This window comes from Mustela lutreola, chromosome 6 (genome assembly GCF_030435805.1).
Source record: "Mustela lutreola isolate mMusLut2 chromosome 6, mMusLut2.pri, whole genome shotgun sequence".
NCBI classification, from domain to species: domain Eukaryota; kingdom Metazoa; phylum Chordata; class Mammalia; order Carnivora; family Mustelidae; genus Mustela; species Mustela lutreola.
Window position 1 is genome coordinate 149,613,046 of NC_081295.1, and position 25,279 is coordinate 149,638,324.

Here is a 25,279-nt window from a genome sequence, read left to right on the forward strand (position 1 = left end):
GAAATTCTGTGAGCGGCAGTGTGGAATTCGAACTGGAATTATTTTCTAACATAAAAACAACAACACTAAAACCAATGTACATCCTACATCAAGGAAAGCGAGCAAAACCAAAGAAACCAGATTAACAAACACAAACAGAATAACAACAACAACAAAAACAAAAAGACAGCTCTGGAAAGGGAATGCTCAAGAAGGATGTGGAATTGCAAGACCAGCATCAGGGTGGGCTGAGGGAAACTGGCTTGTACACATTGCTAGAGGCAGGGTGAAATCACTCAGTGTTTTGGAAGGCAACTTGAAAATATGCACCAGAAGCCATTACCATGTTTGAACCTTTTACCTCAATCATTCCACATCTGTGAGAGCAGTCTAATTAAATACTAATTCGAAATATGGAAAAATAAATCCAGGGCTGTCTGATTTATAACTGCAGATAAAAATGGAGCTAACTTAAAGGTTCAAAAAAACCAACAATGATCACATAAACCCAATGGCATGTCATGAAGACTTGAAAGATGATAATTCTGAAGATAAAAACGTAGAAACCTGGAAAAGTGACCTTTTGAGCCACAACTGCCCTGTCCAGCTTGGTGGTTATGAGCCTTGCATGGTCTTTGAACACTGGAAATGGGGTTGATCCAAATTGAAATGTGCGGCAAGAGGGAAAGAGACACCAGATTTTGAAGGTTTGTTATGGAAAAAAAAGTAGAATATTTCATTAACAATTTTGTACCTTTTTTTTTTGTTTATTTAAGTAATCTCTGTACCCCATGTGGGACTTGAACCTTTGAGCCCAAGATCAAGCATCCCCTTCTCTTCCAACTGAGCTAGCCAGGCACTCCAACAGTGGGTACATAAGTGGGTACATAAGTGCCCTTAGAGATCCAACAATTTTATACTGATTACAGTTGAAATGATAATATTTTAGATACATTGGGTTCAATAAAATATGTCAGTAATGTTCATTTTACCCATTTCTTTGAAAATTTGGACTTACATATGTGGTTTGTGTTCTGTTGCTGTCGGGTAGTGCTGGTCTACCGCCCCCTTGAGGACAGGGTTTAATCCTTGATTATATAAGCCACATGTCTAGAACACATGGTTCACAGTTGGTGCTAATTAATTTTTGTTAACTACTTGATAATGATTATAATACTTGTTTTCAAAAAGACATGCAACTGCATGTACATTAAGCCTACAATTTATTGGAGAAGGTCAAATGAAATCTTGTCTCCCACCCCTGCCTTTGGAATGTATGTTCTGCCTACCCTTCCCACATAGAAGGTTTTCAAAGATACAGCATGGGGATAGTAAGGTGCTGTGGAGATTGTCTGGAAGGTATATGTGGCTGAACCCAGTTAAGGCCTCTGAAATAATTTTCAAGATTCTGGTGGGCAGGTATGGGGATTTCTGGTCTGCGATTGCCCAAGACAAGCCTCATAAATAAGTTCCCTTGCTTATTAAAACCGCCACCTACCAATCTGGAGCAGTCCACCTCTTTCTTCAGCTTCTCCTGTGAGGGACTGGTTTGTGAAACAACACAACTGTAAAATATTCATAGAGAAAAAGACAGGTGATACACAAAATTGAAGAAGTTGGTTGTCTTAGGATGTTGTGATTATGGACGACTTGTTCTATTTTTGAAACTTTACATAGAATATTCTTCCCATAATTTAAAGGACTTTTTGACCTTTAAAAAAAGAAAAAGGTAAGAACTGTATTTTCATTTGCTTGTTGCTTATTTATTTTTTATATGTTGTAGGGATATAAGCACACACACATAAATAAAATCTTCAGAGATGCTTGGATATAGTGGGTTCCATGGTCTTCCTAATGGGAGAAAGTGTGTATCTTTCATGGGCCTTGGGGGTGATTCTTGAGACTTGTTGCAGAGCTCCACGACTAACAGAAGCCCATTCTTGGTGCTGGGCAGAAATCCCCTTGGCCCCCAGAGCAAGTAAAGATTTTATTATCTCCAGCTTCTGCAAGGAGCTGCCATTATTTTTCAAGGTCAGGTCAGGGAGCATCCTGAGGATGAGTAATAACTGTCCTCTGAGGGGTTTCCATCCTGGCAGCGGCGTATAACTGTGTAAAGCTGATAATAAAATAATTCCAAAATAAATAAACAGTGGGTACATCAGTGCCCTTAGAGATCAGTAAATTTGAGTGTGTGAGCTGCCAGCATGAGGAAGAGATAAAACTTCTTCTTTCTAATGTCCTGTTGGGTTAAGGTGGATGGCAGCACCATTTCAGGGTTTTGGGTGGGAGGGAAGTTAAGAGGCTCTTACAAGAAGGCTGAATGAAGTTCCCAAGCATTTAAAAAAGACATAGTATGTGATAAATTTCATGGACCCAACAGATAATCTTTTTTCCAGCCCTTACTATGTGCTAGGTAAGGCATTGGAGGCTGAAGGTACAGCAAACAACACTTACAAAATTCCACACCTTTAAGGCCTTCACATCCTTGTAGGACACATCAAAGCAGTTGACAAATGTAGAATTGAATATAGAGCATGTGAGGTGGTTGTCAGGACTGAGGAGAAGAAGAAGTAGGGAAGGAGGAGAGAGGGGCTGCGGGGAGGTGGGGGTAAGGGCTCTGGGGGTGGTGACTGAGGAAAGAGGTGAGGGAATAAAGCATGCAGATTTTGGTAGGAATGCGTTTCAAGAAAGGGGACAAGAAAAGAAACATTTGCAGGGGCCCTGAAGTGGGGGCTGCCTGGCATATTTGAGGAGCAACATAAAAGTCAGGGCAACCTCTTGGGCAGAGAGGGGAGCAGAAGGGAAGTGGCAGAATGTGGAGTCACACCTGTATTGTGGGTCAGTCTTCCAGGCCACTGCGAGGACTTCAGCTTTTGCTCTGGAATGGGAAGGCATGTGGGATTTTGAGCTCATCAACAGGATTTCTACTTCTCCTTTACCAGGGCCCAACTTCAGAAGAATTGAGCAGGGAGAACAGCTTGGAGGCTTTTGAAGAAAGAGGGAAATGATGGTGGCTTAAATCAGGTGGTTGTCCTGGCCAATGTAAGTGGTCATCTTCTGCATGGATCTTGAAGGCAGATCTGATGGGTTTTCTTGACTTCCTGGATATGGAGTATGAATGAAGTAGAGGAATTGAGAATGATTCAAACAGGTTTGGCCCAAGCAGCTATGAGGATGGATTTTTCCAGTTGTTGAGATGGGGAAAATTACTGGAAGAACAGTGTTATGGGGGGAGATCAGGTGTTCAGTTTGGGATACGTTCCTTTTAAAATGGCTTTGAGACATCCCAAGTAATGGAAATACTGAGTGGGAAGTTACACAGGTAAGTCTGGAGTTGAGAAGTGTAGAATTATAAGCATGGAGATGTAAATCTGGGGTCATCAGTTTGTGGATGATATCTAAATCCTTGAGACTGATGAGGTCAAAGGAGTGAATGCAGGTAGAGGAAAGAAGCCCTGGGATTCATTCCATTAGAACCTTTGCGGATGGAAGTAAGGAAGCTCCTTCACAAGGAAAACTGTGTAGGGGTAGCCATTGAGGGAGGACATGAGCCCAGGGAGTGTGACACCTTGGAGGCAAGTAAGAAACTATCTCAAGGGGATGGGAGAGGTGGCCTGTGTCTAGAATTGTTGACATGTCAAGTACAATGAGGGCTGAATACCAGCTCTGGGATTTGCCATACGTAGATCATTGACCATCTTGCAGTTTACGCATGTTCATATGTGGTAGGGGCCAAAACATAGAAAGGAGAGAGAGAACTTGTGAAGACAATGAGAACAGACAATTCCTTTGTGGGGTTTTGCTGTAAAAAGGAGAGAAATTCAGTGATAACTAAAAGGGAAGTGAGAACTTTTCTGGCTTCCATTTAGGATGGAGAAAGCTAGAAAGGGGCTATTCCCACCCTTGCCACAATAAGCTCAAAAAGTCAGGTAAAAGGCAAATTCACAACTTTTCTGGAACCATCAGAAAGCTGAGGTCTCAGGACAAATAACATAAAATATAAGAAAAGACCTGTGCCTTCAAAGAGAGATGGGGCATGGGCACTTGATCTCATGGTGGGGGCTGGTGTTGGACTTCATACAGTTGTAGAAAAGGGCTTCACTAAAATGTTTACTGCATCCTAAAGGTGAGTGTTGGCTACATGAGAGTAGAGAAACTCTGAGAGCCGCAGACATAAGGTTGTTCAGATACACTTGCAACCTCTTTCCCCAGGGAGCCTACTTGGTACTCCTGAGGAAGACTTGGTTGGGGGGCAGGGAGGAATGGCAGCATCACTGAAAGGTATAATGTCCTTCCTTGGTCATTCTTTCCTATCTCCTCTATGGATCAAAAGCCTCAAGCTTCTAGGAGAACAGTACCAAACCCTGTGGCCTGAACACCACAGGTCAAACACAAACCAAAACAAAACACCATTGTAATGGGGAAAAGGAAACAATACAAAATATTTCATCCTTTGGGAGGTAGGAAAATGCCCTGGGTCTCAACCTTTAGAAATGTCCTACTGGAGGAGGGGCAGGAACTCTAAGAAGTCCCCACCTCCTGGTCCTGTCCTGTGACACAGTGTCCCCAAAGACCGAAGCTGGACCGCAGCAATGACGATGGTTCCCTCTGTCCCCACCACCTGGCTAGCAAGAGAGAGTAACAAGTCATAGTGATCTACTGAAGGAAAAGAATGTGTGCATGTGGGGTGACCCTCCGTGAAGGGCAAATGCAAAGAAAGCCCTAAAGCTGCAGATAGAACAAACACTGAGAAAACTCCAATGAACCAGCCCGGACCCTGAGCACAAGATAACATTAACTGAGTTGGAAGTCTGTCACATACTAAGCGGATTCACTGCAGCAACAACAAGTCCCCAAATCAGCTCAGTTCTTGACAAAATTGACTCACAAACTATGTGAAAGTCTTAGCAAAGGAAAGCACGTGCCCATTACCAGGCATAAGTATTATTTTAATTTATATGTTTGGCTTAGTCTACACACAGTGTTGGACTTCAAACAAAACAACACAATGCACAAAAGCAAAGTATACACATACACAATCAAGAGTTGAAGAAGTCAACAAAGCCAGACTCAATTTATGCGCAGCTGTTGAGACTATCCAACTGAGAATTTAAAGTATTTCTGATGACTATTATGAAGGCAGTAGTAGGAAAGGTGAACAACATGTATGAACAGATGGAGAATTACAGCAGAGGGACAGAAGCCATAAGAAAAATCAAATGGAAATATTGGGAAATTTTCCAACCACAGGATAACAGAGATGAACAATGATTCTGATGGTAGATTTGATAAAACTAAGAATCAGCAAACCTGAAAACGGGTTAATAGAAATCACCCAATCAAAGCACAAAAGAAAAGCAGTAAAACAAAAAAGTGGCTTTCCGAGCTGTGGGACAATGTCAAAAGCTCTCATATGCCCTGAGTTAGAGCCCAGGAAAGAGAATGTACACAGGGAAGAAGAAACATTTAAAGATATAATGGCCAACAGTTTTCCAAGATTAATGAAGGATATAAAAATTACAGATCCAGGGGGCTCAGAAAACATCAAGCTAGATAAATACTCTCTCCTCAGAGCATTCCTAAATAAATTTCATCCAAACTGCTGAAAAATCTAAGTTAATGAGAAAGCACTCCGAAAGGAAAATGTTTTCTATACAGAGGAGGGAAGGGAGGAATTACTGTAATTCTTTAAAAAACTATGGAATCTAGATGGCAATTGGGTCACATCTTTAACATGCTAAAATAAAAACAAACAGACAAGCAAGTAGTCAACCCAGAATTTGAAACCCTGGGAAAATGTATTTCAAAAAATAAAGAAAAATAAACATTGTATTTCTTCCATTGTGCAAAAAAATGAGACCATTCGTTACAGTGGTCTGTCAGAAGTGTTCAAGGAAAGGCTTCAGGGAGAGGAATAGATCATGGAGAAACTGGGCTTTATGCAGTGAAATGACTAGCACAAGAAATGGCATATATGAAGGCAAATGTAAGTGTATTTTTTCTTATTTTTAATTGCTGTCTGAACAAAAAGAGGAGTATCAGTGTGTTGTGTGTTTATGTGCCAACAGTAGCACAAAAGATGAGTGGAAGAATTTGGGAGTTTCACGTTGTAAGTTCCTTACACTGCCTGTAAAACAGTGCAATATTCAAAGATAAAGTTTTAAATTAAAGAAGTGTATGGTAGACCCCAGGACAACCAACACAAAAAGTATAAATCATAAGCCAATGGTGGACATAAATAGAATAATAAAAATGCCTAATCTAAAAGAGGATGGAAAATCCATTTTCCTATTATTCCTTCATGCCCTTTTTTGTGATCTATTCCAAATAGCAGAGAGAGTATATTTTAATAAGCATGCAAGTTTTGCATGTTCTCTACTTGTTAACTGGGCTTACTGCATTCCCAGCTCACCCTTTGTGACTGTCCAGCCACATCTCAAGCTACTGTCTTCTCTGCCCATGCTTCAGCTGGGTTGACCACCTTTGTTTCCACCTAGTGCCCAGGCTCCTGCATGAATCAGAACCTTCACAGCTGACCTTCCCTCTAGAGTACTAGTAGAGTACTCTCTACTCACCTTTTTTTTTTCAATGTAGTTTTTAAAATTTTTTATTTTCAGCATAACTGTATTCATTGCTTTTGCACCACACCCAGTGCTCCATGCAATCCGTGCCCTCTCTAATATCCACCACCTGGTTCCCCCAATCTCCCACTCTCTGCCCCTTCAAACCCCTCAGATTGTTTTTCAGAGTCCATAGTCTCTCGTGGTTCACCTCAATGTAGTTTTGATTTGTATGTCCCTGATGATGACTGATGAAGGTCTTTTCATGTGCCTGTGAGCCATCTTTATGTCTTCTTTGGAAAATATCTGTTCATGTCTCATGCCCATTTCTTAACAGGATTACTCATTTTTTTGGTTTTTTGAGTTTGATAAATTCTTTATAGATTTTGGTTTTAATAGGCCATGTTCTCCTCACCCTTCAAGTTTAAATTTACATGTTAATTTCCTCAGGAAAGTTTGCCTTGACCCCAGAGACTTAAGTTAAACTGTGAAATAGTTTATCAGGACTCTGTAATCATCCTTCAAAATAGTCATTAAAATTGTAATTGTTTATTAGTTTAGGGTCTCTTGACAGTGGCAGCTGCCTTTATGTTTCTGTCCATTTTAATTATTCTTTTTTTGTTCTGTAATCTTAAAAAAATGTAAGGACCTTGTCTCTTTATCACTTAGATCTCTGTGCCTTACATAGTGCCTGACACAGAGGAGATCAGCTAATTGAATAAATGAGTGAAGTGTAAAGACAAAGAGAAGAAGCATTTGAGTTAAGATGTGGGAGGAAACACTACACTGGTTGAAAGAATTAATAGAATTATGAAATGAAAGAAGCATATAGTAGGCTCTGAATGTTTGCTGATAGGAAAGTAGAAGTCACGAGTCAGGATTGCTTGTGACTTAATTCTGCTCTGAAGCGGAGTCAGGGAAGGTTGTCCTGAAATGGACCCCATGTCAATTCAGCCAGGTTTTCTAGAAGCTCCAGCAGTTAATGAAGTCGGTTTCAAAGGTGACTGCTACATGAATCTTCTTCCATTAATGGCTGTCTTACTCAGAAATTTGTACCTCAGTTTTGTATCACTTTATGATTTGCTATCTGTCTGCTCTTTGGATCAATGGATTATTTAAATAGGTGTCATCTACTTAGTGAATATGTGCTTCCTTCAATTATTTCCAACTCACACAGCTCAGGGAATAAAAGTCTAGAGTAATGGTCTAGGTTTAGAGAGTGTGGAATGAGCACAGGTCTTGGATCTTGAGTTTGAATGCTGACTCTACTCTCTAAACTTCATTCTCCTATTTCTGAGATGGAGGGGCATTAATCCTGACCTCCTAACATAATTGCTATAAGGTAAATTGAATTAATATCTGTATAGGGCCTGATACATAGGGAAGTTATCAATTAATATTTGTTTCATTCCCAGCCTGGTCTTTGTAGATTTTGGGAACTAACATTTTTTCATTAATGTGTCTCTTACGAGTCTAGATTTTGATCAGGAGTCTTTTCCACTCAGTATTTTTTTTTTCATTTTATTTTATTTCTTTTCAGTGTTCCAGAATTCATTGTTTATGCACCACACCCAGTGCTCCATGCAATCAGTGCCCTCCATAATAACCACCACCAGGCTCACCCAATCCTTCAACCCCTCCCCTCCAAAGCCCTCAGTTTGTTTCTCAGAGTCCACAGTCTCTCTCTCTGAGTTGTCTTGTCAACTCAGTATTTTCAAATGGCAAATGGAAGAGTCCCACCCAGTCTCCAGTCTTATCTTCATAATGGCATCTGCCTTTGTATTTCTGACCGTTATAATTGTTCCTTTTCAGATCTTGTCTACTTGTGGTATACCCTTAGAGTATTTTACTCAGTATTGCAGGTATGAGCCACCAGAATTTAATAGAAGGTAGGTTGGAACTTTTCAGAGTCTCTGTTAATGACTGATCGTTATAGATTCTAAGAAGGAAAATTTCATAAAGTTGATACACTAGGGATTCACACACATTTCCTCGGTATTTACTGATCACCTATTTTATATATAAATTAGGGTTGTCTTATTTAGTAAATAAAAATACAGAGTGTCCAGGTAACTGGGTGTCTTTTATTTGGCAATCCTAACATAGGTAAGGAAAGATCTCTGTATAAGAAAAAACAAAACAAAATAAAAAAACTAAGATGTGGTTTCTCCCCTAAGGGAAGTAATTTATTTATTTATAAATACATACATACAAGTTAAGGAGATATAGCCATGGGGTTGGAGATAGATAGCCAGTGTATTGAAAGGAAGGGTAATGAATGAATGGTGTATACATTTCTACAGCTGCCATAATAAGGTATCAGAAAGTGGGTGGCTTGACATGACAGGATTTTGTTCTCTCCTAGACCTGGAGGCTGGAAACCCGAGATCAGGCTGTTAGCAGTGTCACCAGGGAGGAACAGTGTGTTCCATGACTTTCTCTCCTACTTTCTGGCAATGGCCAGGAATTCCTCGGCATTCTTTGGTTTATAAATGCACCACCCTAATTTCTGCCCTTGTCTTCTCATGGCATATTCTTTTAAGTCTTTTTTCCCCTTATACAGATACCAATCCTACTGAATTATAACCCACTCTGATGACCTACAGCTGCAAAACCCCTATTTTGAAATAAAGTCACATTCAAAGGTATGGGGATTAGGATCTCAGGGAACTTTTTGGAGGACGGTATGAGGATGGCACGCCACAGAGTTCAGAGAAGGGGCGGTTTGTTGTGGGATGGAATGATGAAAAGGTCCCTATCAGTGTCAGGAATTAATGGAGCTTGACTCTGAAGGGTGGGTAGACCTTGTTGGAGGGGAAGAAAAGGACTGACAAGAGGAGGATGAACAAATAGGGAAGGAACTGGTCTTCCAGGGATGTAAGGCTTGCTGGAATTTACGAAGGATGACCCTGATCAGGCTGCGAACTCTGAGAAAAGAAACACGAGTTAAATTTGCTCAGCTCAGGAAAGCAACAGTATCATTAGGAGGCAGGTTTTATTGGTGTCCAAGTTTCCTTTCAACTCTAATGTTCCAATTGTTCAGTGTTAATTTAGACTTGGCACCAACCCTAGGGATACTAGAGGGAAAAGCGGGGGAAGCTACTACAGGCAAACTCTCCATCCTTCAAGAAGGTACTAAGCCAGTTATATTGCAACCTGACTTGGACGTGATGTTTAAAATCTAACTTTTATGTAAAACAAGTTGTCCACGATTAGCAGTGGGTACAGCTAGAATGTTTACTTACTCAATAGAGGTGATTACTTTCCACCTTTTTAGGAAGCATCCCTGCAACAAAGTTGTAGGGCCAGGAGGAAAAAAAAAAAAAAAGGGATCAGCTTTGTTTATTTTATGAGATGCTCATGTAGAAGGTGTGTTAAATTGGATCTGTAATTTTGTGAGTGTGTACTGTACTGCGATATGCCATAGAATGTATTCTATTTGTATATGGACTGAAGGTTTTAGACCTGGTTTCCAAATTCTTCAAGGAAATGAATGAGATTTCATACGAAGAGCAATTGTAGATTACAGGAACAAGCCACAGGAAACGCAGGCGGGGTGCTATTCGGTTTCTTTTAGTTCCTTTGATGGGGCCTCCTCCGGATACATGTATATTTCCTCACGTTTCTCTCCCTGTAATTAGCCAATTAAATCTAAGTGTATGTGAAGCTTACTTAATGTCTGTTCACCTTAGAATTTAGTAAACTATCAAAGCGCTGCAAGACTTGGGTTTTCTTTTGGTCGATGTTCCAAAAAAAATCATTTGAAAAGAAAAGGAAAATCTAACACTTGGAAGGAGCTCTTGCTTATTTGCTTTCAAGTTCCCCTTGCCCCCGTTGCTGCTTCTTCTTGTTGCCAAAGAAGGGAGTGCAGACCCAGGGCATGATGGTGGAGAGAACCTCCTATTTCCTTTCTGCCAGTTCTGTGACATCTGTTGCCCCCAGGGATTTGGATTTATAAAGCTAATATCCACAGACCTATTTATTTCCTCCTGGTTGTCTTGTTATTGTTCAGATAAACTACCACAAGGTTGGGGTCTTCAAGACTGAAAAGGTCAGATGTAGTCAGTGAGAAAATAAGGACTTGCCCACTTCCCATTCAGTGTCTCATTCATTAGAAAATGATTTTTTAATAATTTAATAATCAGTAATCAATAAAGCAGTGAACATGTATATTTTAATTAGTTATCAAATTGCTGAGATCTCTATATATGAAATCTATATATGCATATGTTGTATATCTATAGGTATGTCAAAATCTATGTGTGTATTCTTGCTTAGTGTAAGAATTAATCAATCAAACATGATTGGCAAGAAACCTAGTTCCAGCTGCATTCCTCATCTATAATCTGCAACTAAAACCAGAATAGCTTCTGCCACCTTGGTTCTTTCTGGGCATTGAAAGGTCCAACTCCATGGAACCTTAGGGAACTCTGTGATTCTCACTGTACTTTGACCATGACAATTGACAAGGCTCATGTTAGACCTTCCTTCTGTCAGAAGCCTTTAGTTAAACCATCCTCATTGTGCAAAGAATGTTTTCCCTGCTGCCACTTACCAAGTGAAAGTTGGCATTTGTTTTTCTAACTTTCCAGGACCTCTCCAGATTCCTTTCTTAATTCCAACTTTACACATTTCTGTTAAAATTCTACACCCTCAGGTTATTTGTGAAAGATATGCATGTAGCTGGGCTCCTTATCTGCACAGAAAGGAATAGTGGGTCTGGATTAAAAAAAAAAAAATCCTCCTTTCCCCTAAAGGGACTAAAAAGCCTATTTTTTATTCTAGAACATCTTTACAACATATAAAGGAGAAGAGAAACAATCCAGAGTATCACTTAAAGGCAACTGTTACCAGTATTTTAGTTTATATCCTTCTGATCTTGCTGTTTCTTGAATATTTTTTTTTGTAAACTAGTTGCATTTATATTCTCTTTAAAATAGTGTGTGTGTGTGTGTGTGTGTGTGTGTGTGTGTGTGTGCATGTTGACTTTATTTAATGTTATCATCAGAAGGTTGCATAAGCAACATGGTTATGAATGCAGAAATGTAAAGGCAGACTGTGTTGGTTCAAATCCTGATTTCCCTATGTTTTTGCAAACTTGGGGAAGTGATTCTGCTTCTTTAAATCTTAGTTCCTTTTAGCATAAAATGAATACAATAATTGTATGTCCTTTAGGGAGCTAGTGGGAGAATCAAATAGCATAATACATATTAAGCATTCCCATACTATATGTACCGGTGTCCAGCAAGGGCTCGAAAAATGTCAGCTACTATTCCTATCATTATAACATATTCAGGAACATAATTTTATTTGACTGCATAAAAATATATCCTTGGTATATACTATAGTTTGGTTATTTGTTCTCCTATGTTTAGAAATTTAGGAGGCTTCTAGTTTTTTACCTTTGTAAATAATCTTATGATAAGTGTCTTCGTGTGAAAAGATTTTTCTGTTGTTCAGCCTATTTTCTGAGTGATCTCAATTCCAAAATTGGAATGACTGGGTCAAGCAAGATGAACCTATTATCAATCTCTTTTGAAAGGGGCTTGGCAAGTTCTGTTTCCATCAGCATGCTACGACTCTGTTTCACTGTACTTTGGCCAGCAGATACCTTGTGTGTGTGTGCATGTGTGCCTGTGTGTGTGTGTACATATGCGTGCACACATAATGCATGTGTTTTAAGTACTATTTGATGGACAAATTGGTGTCTCTTTCTTTGTCACTAAAAAATTTAAATAGTTGGCATGACTATTTTTAAGGATCTTGAACTCCTCTGGAATTTGAGTACTATGGAGTAAGAGTCTCCATGGATTTTCTCCAAGACTAGATTCTCATGCAAAGTAGAAGCTGTTCAGACAAAATAACAATTTTTATAACTCTCCTGGCAACTTCCGGGATGTTTTCACTATCTAACGCCCTGCTTTATTGTATTCTCTATATTGTATATCCTGTGCTGTCATATATGTGATGAGTGAGGCAACATACTCGGTAAGTGTGCATCATCCGTTTATCGAATATAATTCCCCAAGGAGCCACATCTCCCAGTACTTGTACTATTTTGTAGTCTCTACCTGTGGAACTTAGAGACTAGGACAGGAGTGGTGCTGTATTGATGCCTTCCGAGGATTGGTCTTAAGACACTGGCAGCTTACACTGTGGTCTCTTGCACTCTGGCAAGAAGCCACCTATCACTCTGAACCTGCCATGCTGGGAGGAACCCAAACTAGTGATGTAGGGAAGTCATGTGCACAGAGACATCCAGTTCCTCCTTTTTCCAGCTCCTTCTGCTGAAGCTCTAGAAATGTGAGTATGCAAGCCAGGCTGAAAATTTAAGTCTAGTCAGATTTTCAGATAATTTTGGCTCTGGCCACTGACCATGAAGACTTAGACCATGACCACATGAATGGTTAGAGGAGCTCACAACCCAGGTGGGCCCAGTCAATGCACAGGGCCATGACAGATAGTCATAAATCATTGTTTTCAACCACTAAGCTTTAGAAGGTTCTGTTGTGTAGTGATAGAAAACCAGTTCAATGAAGAAGAGACACAGGCTCTTTGGTTTGAAATGGTCCTTCTCTGTGAATGAGCAGCAAGTAAACATTGGAATTGTCACTGATAGCTTTTGTCAAAACAGAAATAGAGTCATAGAAAATAGTATTCCGAATTCATTGATGATGAGAACGAGGAAGTGAGAAGTGATTAAGAAATGAGCTGAACGGAAGGTTTCCCATGGGGTTGGTGGCAGGGAGAGCTGAAAGATGCAAAATTGTCACTGAGAACCAGTGGAAGTTAGTGTGTAAGAGCTGAGGTGACTGGAGGTTTGTGGAGTCTAGGAGATAAGATGTTTTGAAAGGACAATTAATGACTTTTTTTTTTTTTTTTTTTTTTTTTTTTTTGCCTTGAACGTCTGTCCTGCTGTAGACTGATCTCTGTTTCTGTCTCATACAGTGTCAGAAGGGCCAGTCTCAAAGGGTAGTGTTCATATATTTCACATATATTGATTTTCTCTCAGGTAATTTAGGACCCTAATGTCCATGTATTTGAGTGTCAATGGTGCTTGAAAGTATTATTTGGGTGAGGTTTGGGGTGATTACTAACTCCAAATTTTATTTTATTATTTGATTTGCATTACTTCTCCTTTGAAAATACATATATGTAACTGGCAGTTTAGGTCATATGCTAGGGCTATGTAGAATGTGACAATTTATTTTTAGTTGAGTTGTAGTTGAAATATATTATCTTAGTTTCAGGTGTACAATGTAGCACTATAACATTCATGTACATTGCAGAGTGATCACCATGGTGAATCTAGCTTCTGCTGTCATCACACAAAGCTGTTACAAATCATGAGCTGTATTTCCTATGTTGTAGTTTGCATCCCCAACTCTTATTTTATAACTGGAAATTTGTATCTTTTTTTTTTAAATTTGTACCTTTTAATGCCCTTCTTCTACTTCACTCACTACCCCTCTTCCCCTCCCCTCTGGCAGCCACCAGATTATTATCTGTGAGTCTATTTTTGGTTTATTTTGTCTTTTCGATTCCACATAACAGGGAAATCGTATTTCTCTGTCTTACTTATTTCACATAGCTTAATCCTTTGAGGTCCATTCATGTTGTTGGAAATGGGCAGATTTTATTCTTTCATGGCTAAGCAATATGTCATTGTGTGTGTGTGTATTTATATATACATATGCCACACATCTCTATCCATTTATCTGTCGATAGACAATTAACTGGCTTCTGTGTCTTGGCTATTGTAAATAATGCTGTAGTGGACATAATTTTTTTGAATTACTGTTTTTGTTTTCTTTGGATAAATACCCAGAAGTGGAATTGCTGAGTTGTATGGTAGTTCTATTTCTAATTTTTTGAGGAACCTCAATACAGCTTTCCACAGTTTTTACCAGTTTGTATTTCCACCACCAGTGCAAGAGTGTTCCATTTTCTCCACATCCTCACCAACACATGTGTCTGTTGGCCATCTGTGTCTTCTTTGGAGAAATATATATTTAGGTCCTCTGCATATTTTTTAAATTGCATTTTTTATACAAGCTGTATAAAATGTGACTTCATTTTTTTATTCAAGTTGTATAAAATGTGACTTCATTATGTATTTTGGATATTAACCCCTTTTAGATACATCTTTGTAAATATCTTCTCCCATTTAATAGATTGCCTTCTTAACTTGTTGATAGTTTCTTTTGCTATGCAAAAGTTTTTTAGTATAATATTGTTCCATTTGTTCATTTTTGCTTTTGTTGTCTTTGAGGAGACAGACCCTCCAAAATAATGCTAAGACCCGTGTCCAGTATTTTACTACCTATGTTTTCTTCTAGGAGTTTCATGGTTTCCGGTCTTACATTTAAGCTTTTAATACATTTTGAGTTTATTTTTGTATGTGATGTAAGAAAGTGGTCCAGTTTCATTCTTTCACATCTACCTGTACAGTTTTCCCAGCACCATTTCTGAAAGTGATTTTTTCCCATTAGATATATTCTCACCTCCTTTGTCAAAGACTGGCTGACCATATAAGTGTGAATTTATTTCTGGACTCTCTATTCTGTTCCATTGATCTAGGTTTCTGTTTTTGTGCCAGTGCCATACTGTTTTTGATTATTACAGTATTGTAGTATAGCCTGAAATCTGGGACACCTCCTGCCTTATTCCTTTTCAAGGTTGCTTTGAATTTAGTGGGCTTAAAAATATATAAAATGAAAATATGAAGAACTTTTATTTAATATAGTATTTTAGTCACTTTTTATCTTTCTTGGTAACCCCCAAACTACACTGAGCTTATGATTGTCTCTGAGGAAGATTGATTGGCATGTTATGGAGAGAAGATTCTTTTGAAATGCCATGAATGATACCAGAATGATTGAGAGGCAAGATCTAACTCTCTTGAGCTTTCCTTTGAGGGATGAGATCCCAATATAAAAGCAAGGATTGAGAAATCTTATTGGATACATTACCACTATCTTTTCACTTCCAGTTTGCAATCAAAGTCATCTGTTGCCCCGATGCAGCCTGTTTATTTCTTTAAAGAGTTTTGTTAAGATTTTTACTACATGGACTTAATTATGTAATTATATAACAGATCTGGTAACTGCTTCAAAGGAACCATTCTAATCTATGAGGTACCTAAGATAGTCTTTAAAGAACATCTAATTACATAATTACAATGCCTAATAGACCAGAATAACAGGTAGCAGAAATATCTTTGGAGCCATAAGAAAAACCTTTTATTGCCTTTAGGGCATATATTATTAGTTATGAAAATAACCCCACTATTATGTCATTATGTAACAGCATATAATGGCAAAGGAGATATTAATGCCAGTTATAATAAACTTTCTATGCATTTTGCTTTTTTCCCCCCCAGAAATGACTTTCTTTAGTTTTTAAAAAATATGTAAAAGCAGTTGGAAGTACCTTTATCCTGTGAGGCAGAAAACTATGATATTTTAGATACAGAATGCTGGGGACATTTGAAAGAAAAATTTAAAAGAGAGGTTCTAACCATATCAAATTAATCATAAAAGTATGCAAATTAATTTTAAAACTACAAAGATACTTTTAAGATTTCAAAGATAAAAAAGATTTCAAAGATAGACAATTCAAAATATTATATTCATATATTCAAATCTGGCATTCTGTATTTCCCAAGGAGTAATAAAAAAAATCAGGAATAGAACTAAAAGATGCCAAAGCTTTGAAATACTAGGATTGCTTTCACTATGCATTGGGGTGATGATGGTGAAGGTTCTGCTGAAATCTGGGCAGTGAATAAGAAGAAAGAGTGAATTTTAATCAAGGTCCATGTTTCAACGTTTTGGTGCTGGCAACATCATTCTTTAATATCTATTGAGGAACATGTAAGCAAACACTACCATTTCTAACTGTATTTCATAGAGCTCATAAAAATCTGTCTTGGCTGTTTTATGAGTAAAAGGCTCTTTTGTGTGTATTTTAAAGGATATGTTTCACGAAAGAAGCCCAGAATCTATAAAAGTATTGCATGGTTTAATAGTCACTACCCATTAAAAAGTTTCATACCCAAGTTTGTATCTGGTAACAAAACAAACAAACAAAAACAGGTATGTTTGGCAATGGGCCCTGATAACATTTTAGATCTACTTTCCCTGTGCTTTTTATTGCTTTTATTTGGTTTCCATGAAAACATATATAGGCAAAATCCTAAAAGTGTCTGCCATAGGCATAAGCTTATATTCTCCTGAGACTTCTGGTGTGGAGAGAAATAGTTGGCATCACTAAATGAATCTTTCAAATGCTTCAGAGTCAACAATTCTGCAAAAGTTTTTTCAAGGCAATTTTATGATAAAATTATGCAAGTTTTAGTCATGACAGATATTTAAACAATGCACTTTTAAATTCACTTGGGGCAGTTATGAAAGTAATGGTCAAAGTGTTTACATGCCTTTGTATTATATTTTATTTTGAAAAGTCAAGTTTTGCTTGATATGTATAAACTCCTTGTCCTTACATATCTTCATTTACCCAGCAAAGTTTGAGTGGCATTCAAAACCCACAATGTTGGATTGAGTTCTGCTCAGAGGAATGTTCATATTAACATCTCAAGCAAATATGGTTTCTTATTATTTGAGGCCTGAAAATACTTCCTCAATTAATAATATCACTCCATTATTCAAGATAATATGTATGAACTATATTTCATATATGCTAGCCACACACTATGGGGGAACACTTAAACCCCTCTTGGTCATCACTGTCCGTACATAAAACATAACCAACACCAAGAAGCCAATAACATGTATACTGTTCAAAATTACTCTTTTACCAAATGAAAGGTGAGAGAATTCTGGATAGAACTATAATGGAGTAACAGGGGCCTGATTTACTCTCTGAGCTTAACTAACTAGGAAATCAGACAAAATACATGAAATAACTATTCTCAGACATTATATAACAGTAGATGATTATAATCCCCAGTTATAAGGTGAACTATGTGATTGCCCCAGTTCACCACATAGAAGCTGTGTCCTCTCTGCTGTGCGTGAACAGAAGAGATCAGTTAAAGCTGAGGAAACCCACTGAGATTTAGAGACATTGATTAGAGTCAAAGAGACCAAAATGTTGGAGAAAGGGAAGTCCAGAAAGAGTTGTCTCCTTGAGTCTTTGGCAGAGTAGTAATCTCCTCATGAATGAGAATAAACTCTCTAAAGCTAGAGAAAGGACAACTGGAAACAAGAACAATTCCTGAACCTAACCATGGGCTATCATATCTGTTTGTGTTAGGCAGAGTGAAGATAATTCATAATAATTAGGTGCTGGGTAAAATATTTAAAAGGAAATTATTTTAGTGGTGGGGTTAAATTATCCCTAGAATAAAGACTGCTTTGCTTTAACCTAAGAAAGCTTAAAAACAATCCTATACCGGAACAAAGAAAAACCAAGTAATTTAAGTGTAATCCAGATGAAGAGGTTGACACTATTTAAGGAATACAACATAATTCTCCATCCAAGAACATAAAATTGACAATGTCCTACATCCAAAAGAAAATTGGATGACATACAGAGAATTAGGAAAATATGATCCATAACCCAGAAAAATACCAATAGGCTCAGACCCAGAAATAACAGAAATGATCACATTAGCAGATAAGCATGTTAAAAACAGCTATTACAAATATGTTCCATATTGAAGAGGTTGGGGAAGGCATCACCATAATAAGATATATAAAAGAAAGGACTCAAATAAAATTTCTAAAAGTTAATAATAAAATACTTGAAAAGTACGCTGGTTTGGATTAAGAACAGATTACATCTTGTAGGAAAAAAGAGTCAGAGACCTGGAAAACAGCAATAAAAAATTTCGAAAAAATAGAAAGTGGAGTGGGAGAAAAAAGTGACCAAAAAAAAAAAAAAAAAAAAAAGCACCAATAACTTTTGGTAAACTCTTAGGAAGTCTCACATATATGTAATTGGTATCCTAGAGATCACAAAAAAAGAGAAGGTACAGAAAAATATTTGAAGAAATAATGGCCATAGTTTTTGCAAATTTGATAAAAATTAGAAACCCACAGATTAAAGAAATCCATCGCATTGAAAATAGAGGAAACAAAAACACAGTAAGGAGCATTCTAATCAAATTGCTGAAAGTGAATGAGATGAAAAGAAAATCTTAAAAGTAACCAGAAAACAAAAAAAGCAAAACAGAGGAACAAAAATAAGAAAGACAGATGACTTATTACTGGAGGTTACAAAAGACCAAAGGCAATGGAATATTTTTAAAGTACTAAGAAGGAAAAAATAAAAGGATCTGACAATTTAAAATGCTGAACTCAATATACTCAACTCAGGTGATTGGGTAGATACACTGTGGTAGATTTTATGACAAATGATCCTTCCTTTGACCTTGTTGAAATTAGGGGTGGCCATGTGAATGAATGTCTTGTCCAAAGAAATGTGGTAAAAGTGACAGGTGTCACTTAAGAACAGAAACTATAAGAATAACATATCTTTTCTTTTTTTTCTTGAGCTAGGAAATATTCTAGATAGAAGCAGATCCATTGGCCTGGGATCTGGAATAATGATAACATGAAACAGAGCCACACCTGACCCACAAATAACAAAAAACCTGTAACAAATAACAAATAACATGAGGTCTAAGAGTTGTCATAAGCCATTGGGATTCTGGAATTGTTAACACAGCCTAAGTCCATACTTCCTAACTGATACGGGCAGCATGATTAACTTGGGGAAACAAGGAAATTCACAGCCCAAGACTCTAAAACAGAATACTCACCTATCTTGCAAAGCCTTGAAATAACACAGTACCAACTATGCAAATATTTCTAATGTAGAAGACAGATGATTGATACCTAAAGAAACTGAAGCAGAGAGTAAAGAGTGCTCTTTTAAATTAAAAAAAAAAATGAATGAATGAATGAGTGAATGAATAAATGAATGCAAAAAAGAAAGAAAGACATCAAGACAAGTATAAGAGGATGGAACCTCTATGTGAAGCTTGAAATAAATTAAAACACCTTATGAAACTTGAAATTAGTGGAGGTCAAACAGAAGTTTGGTTGGCAAGAAAAAAAGCAAGGGAATGATAGTTTTTGTGCTTGGAGTTAATGCTCTAATAGTTAAGGCATGCATAGGAGATAGCAACTCTTAAAAGAACAGATCGAAAAGGCCATCAAAGATTTACCTGCAGGAGGAAGGAGGCTGGGGATAGGTAAAGATAGGTAAAGAGTACACACATAAGCTGTGCAAAATGAACACAGGTCTGTGGCTCAGAAAATGCTATCCCAGGCCTCTCAAAGATTACATTATAGGGATTGCTGAATGGGTGCTGGTGATCTTTGATTACATTTTCTGTTCTTTGCTGGTGTATAGAAATGTGGCCAATTTTTTTGTGTGTTGATCCCATGACGTTGCTAAACCCTTTATCTTCTTAAAAATTAATTAAAATTAAAAATTAGTTAATTTTGAGGAGAGAGAGAGAGAGAGAGCAAGCCTGGGGAGGGAGAGAGAAAAGACCCTGCCCTGAGCAGGAGGCTTGATCACAGGACCTTAAGATCATGACCAGGGCTGAAATCAAGAATTGGAGAGGGGGTTGGGGGATTGGTTGAGCCTGATGGTGGTTATTAAGGAGGGTACATATTGCATGGAGTACTGGGTGTGGTGCATGAACAGTGAATTTTGGAACACTGAAAAAAAATTAAATAAAAAAAAGAATTGAATGCTTAACTGACTGAGCTATTCAGACACCCCTCAACTGCTATTAATTCAAGTATGTTAAAATGCTTTTGAGTTTTGGATCTAAGCAACATGTCAGAAAAACATGACATTTTTTGTTGCTTCTTTGCAATTCATATATATATATATATAAAATGTATGCATTAAATGTATATATTCGCATATATATATATTTATTAACATTTTGAACTGAGTAGGACATCTATTTCTTGTTTTTATTTCTAAATTTTAACCTCTAAGCACATTGTCTGTTGTACTTTTTATTTTGGTAAATACAATTTATGGGATTCTGGATGTTTCTCCTGTTTTCTATTTACTAAGACTTTGTTTTTAATCACAAGTGGGCCTCAGAATATTAGATTTGCTGGTAAAAATCAACTGGTATCAACTGGTAAAAATTAATAGATATTAAGCTTTTAATATTTTAACTTTCTTTGTATAAAATCAATTGGGCCATGATGTGGTTTTTAATAGATATTAGGTTTGATTTATTTAGGATTTTTCATCTATATTCAAAATTGAAATTAGCTTATAATTTTCTTTACCCTGTGATTCTTTCTTCTTCTTTTTTTTTTGGCATCATTAACTTCATAAAATGAATTAATATGGATTTATTTTTAAATTTTCTTCTTCCTTGGAACAGTTTATATAAAATTAGAATTTTAGCTTTTCTTGATTGATTGAAGCAACATAATTATCCAGACCTTCAATATTTTTATTTTTATTTTTTGGTGTAGGTAGGTTTTTATTTTTTAAATCAGCATATTTAGTGATTAGGGTTTTACTCCTTTTTAATAAAAAAAAATACTTTATTAATTAGAGCAGTTTCAGGTTCCCAGAAAAACTAAGCAGAAGGTACAGAGATTTCCTATAATCTCCCACCCCCACATATGCACAGCCTCCCTCATTATCAAAATTCCAGACCAAAGCAGTACTTTTGTTGCAATCAATGAACCTACACTGAACCTACACTGACACATCAGTTATTACCCAAAGTTCATAGCTTATATTTTGTTCTTGGTGTTGTACAATCTATGGCTTTCTATGTACATTCTATAGAATGTTGTACATTCTATTATACAAATGTATAATGATATGTATCTGCCATTATAGTATCATACAAACTAGTTTATTTGCTGAATGTTTTTTCAAATCATACTGTATACTTTGGCCCAAGACTTGCATGGTTCAAATTATCAGAGGCTATTTTATCTTACCTAGATTCCATGATGAAACAGAAGAGTTTCTTTTCCTCTCTTTTGGTTAACAGGAGAATTTTTCTCCAGTTAAACTTTGGAGTAATGGTATAGCCTCCTGAAGATGTAACTTTGTTCAAGCCAGGGTCAAGGAATAGTTTCAGGTCACCAATATCTGTGTGAGCCCAAATTTATCACCACTGTATGAATCCAAATTTACTGTATTAGTAAGATCCAAGTCTCCTGACTGCTGAGATTAACAGAGACCCTCTCGAAGAAGTCAAAGTTTTTCAGTCTGCTAAACATTCTCATTTTTAGCATCCCAACTCCTACAAGTACAGCTTCCCATGTATAAGGATGTTTATGTTTATTCTCCCAGAAATTCTAGGGTTTTTTTTTTTTTTTTGTCTCTTTGTCATGCGGAATTATCTAGTCTATTATCATCCTGCAAATAGAATGCTTCTGGAGCCTTAAAAACTTTAAAGATTAAAAAAATATAATATTGGGGATGTTTGATTTATAAAAACAATAAAGAAAAAACTGCAGGTATGTAATAGAATAGCCTAGCCTGTGTCTGGTCTACAGAGTATTGTAAACTATTAAGAGATTGCTAGGAAATACATAAGCAAAAATCACTAGGGTTTAGAATTGGATTGTAAGTACTCGCTATAAAATGAAGATCATTCTTGGACAAGGTCACTCATGGAATAGGCCACCAGGCAATAAGCATCATGTCTACAATATTAGGCAATGGTGAGTATTCAGTAAATTTAGGAGAATGAAGGAGTAGGATGATAAAACATGTCTTGATTTGAGGGAGACCTCTGCAATCTCATGCAGTCATACGGGAAGAGCTCAAGCACCACAGATGTTGGTCCTCTGTGTCCCCTCCTCAGTCAGCATTCTCCTAGCTCACGACTACAAGCACCTGCCAGGTTCTGCCTGAGGTCTTCCCTGTCCCCAGCAGTGTGCTTGGCCTGAGGACAGACCAGGAAGTTTGCATTCCATTGTCACTAGAAGGCCGGAGTTGGTGGCTCTTCGCCTTTGTTTCTTCAACCCTCCACCGAATGCCTTCTACTGGCTTCCTTCCTTCCTTCTCTGTCTCACTCATGGCTCTCCTCCACCAGCACTTTCTGTGGAAAACTTCCCAGAATAAACCTTCTTTCCTCAAACCCTAATCTTAGGGTCTGCTTCTTGAAGGAACCCAAGCTACACCATGAAGGATTAATGGACCAGATTCCAAGAGGACCAGTTTCATAACCAATTAGCAATAAGGGAGGTTTCTCATGATACTCTCGTGAAGGGATTTTTGCCTTCCTCAATTTCTATCAACTTGAATCAAGATGTAGAAAGATTCTTAATGAATTTGGAGATGTCATCATGTTAGTGTAGGGTGATCTGTAGTGGATATGTTAGATGACAGAATCAGGATCCACGCATTTTTTAACAGGCTGGAAAATGGATAAAATCTAATAAAATTTTATGTTAATGGATTAAGGCCCTGTAATTGAGTCTCCTCAAATGTGTGATATTGTTACATGATAAGGCTTTGGAAGTTTTAGTTAATAGTGAAATTAAAGTTAATCTTGTATGTAGCTGCTGAAAAAGCAGATGTAATTTAGGGTTAGATAAATGAAGTAATACCTAGACTGAAGGAGGTGAAATGATGTTGAACTTTGTAATCAGCAGACAATACTGTTCTGAACACCCTGGTTTCAGTAGGATAGAAATAATTTCTTCACTACTAGAGACTTGGAAATATCTTATGGAAAAAGATAAAGCAAATATGGTTAACATTAAGAAAAGAAGAATGAGGGAACATGATAACATCTGCTGTTAAAGATCTGGCCTGTGAGAGAGGAATTAGACACGCCTAAATAACTTTTTAGAGTCATTCATGTCTGCATACCCAGTGTCTAATCTTATGCCTTGCATATAGAAGGAGCTCAATAAATGTTGAATCAATGAGAAATTAATGGTGTTCACCTCATTTAACTGCAGTGAAGTGAGGGCACATACTTTTTCCTGTGTTCGTCTTTTTGTGTCTCATACTTGAAGCCACTTTTGGACAGTGAAGTTGGGATGGATGAGCAATTTTTTTGTGTGTGCTATGAGTATCTCTCATGTAATTGTGATTTTCTATAGAAGAAGAGGTTGATGCCTCTTGGTAAAGACAGTCTCCATTTTCCTAACTGCTTTCATACCAACAGTCCTTGAGTTCATTACCTGTTTCAGTGGTATAGGTTTGTGGTAATGTTTGCTTCTGTCTTTTGTCCCGGCCCTCGTATCCTGCCTGGGTTATATCATGCTTCACTACATTGAAATCTTCTTGATATGTTGATGGGATTTATGATGTATGGGGAATAAGCCCACTGACTTCTGTTCTTCCCCACCCCAAGATTTCTCCTACTTTCCCAACCACCTTCTTCATTTTTAATGATGGATTTTGGGTTGTGAATCGGATTGAATTGGACAATTAAAATTATAACATGCATTGCTTTGGTTGTGCATTTTGGAGCCCTTCTCTTATCTAGTCCAGTGGGACAAATGGTCCCTTTGATTTTCTTTTTATAGAGGTGACTGCCTAAAATACATAGGCTCTCCCTGGCATCACGCTGAGCAACCTTCAGGTCTTGCTGTGATGCCCTTGGTCTCAGATGCTCCTGGACATGCCCCACGTCCACCTTCGTGGCACGGCTGCTGGACTTTGCAGCCGTGTGTCTGGCTGTGCCAGACCCTATGCCCACCGGCCTGTGAGGTCTGCATACTCGCCGGCCCATCCTGCTAGACGGTTTCGTCCTCGGCACTGAACGCCGTGTCTAGTATGTAATAGGCACTCGCGGATCATGCGGATGATTTGTTCCGATGGTACTTTTTCGAGAAGAGTGCTCATGGAGAAGAATGCGTTTCCGAAACGTGCTTTTGGCTGTGGGAAGATGCGATTGTTTGGCTTCTCCATCTGCTTTCCCGTTTTGTTTTCTCTCTCGGCATGGTTGAACCTAAGGAGTTGTAGCCGTTGATAATCAGGCCCCCTTTGCACAGGAGTTTGCATTCTTTGTGTACGCGAGGGGTGGGTCCACTCACTGTATTACACAAGCAGATTTTGGGAGACGCCGGCTTAGAAGGTGCCCTCGTTTTGTTTTGTTGTGTTTTGAGAGGTGTATCCTTGCATGAGTCAGCCAGCTTCTGCGGACCTCAGTCTCCTCACTTGCCCCCCCCCCCCCAAAAAAAAAAAAAAAAGCAAGCAAGCAAGCAAGCAAGCAAGGGAGAGTCTTGGGTAATCCCTAAGGCCCGTTCAAGAGAAAACAGTCTTTAATGCTCCGATCGGGAAAGTTTTCAGTCAAAGCTTTGTGTTTCCTTGGCCTCCTCTCCCCAGCCCCATGCAAAGGCACCCTGATCATTTTTCCTTTTCTTTGGGCCTGATTGTCTCTTCTTGTTTATAGCTGCCACTAATTTGCTCGTTTGCTTGCTGGAAAATAGCTAATTAAAACCCACTTCAGCTAACAAGCTGACTGGGACCATGCAAATGTCACTCTCTGCTGTCTGCTGTTTCCGTTTATACTTTACATTATTAGTGCGGTTTTTTCCTCCCTCCGTTATAATGAATGTGCGGGTAGATTTAGCGCCCTCTTCACAGGTGTGCGCGGGCACCCGCGCCGCCAGCCCGGGGAAAGCTGGTTTTCGGCACTTAAGCATTTTGAGTGTTATTACCCCTGACAGTTAATGGTTGCAGACTGCACTGCTTGTTAGTGCTAGATTTTTTGAACAGCTTCATCTATCTTTTTGTTTTTACAGTGA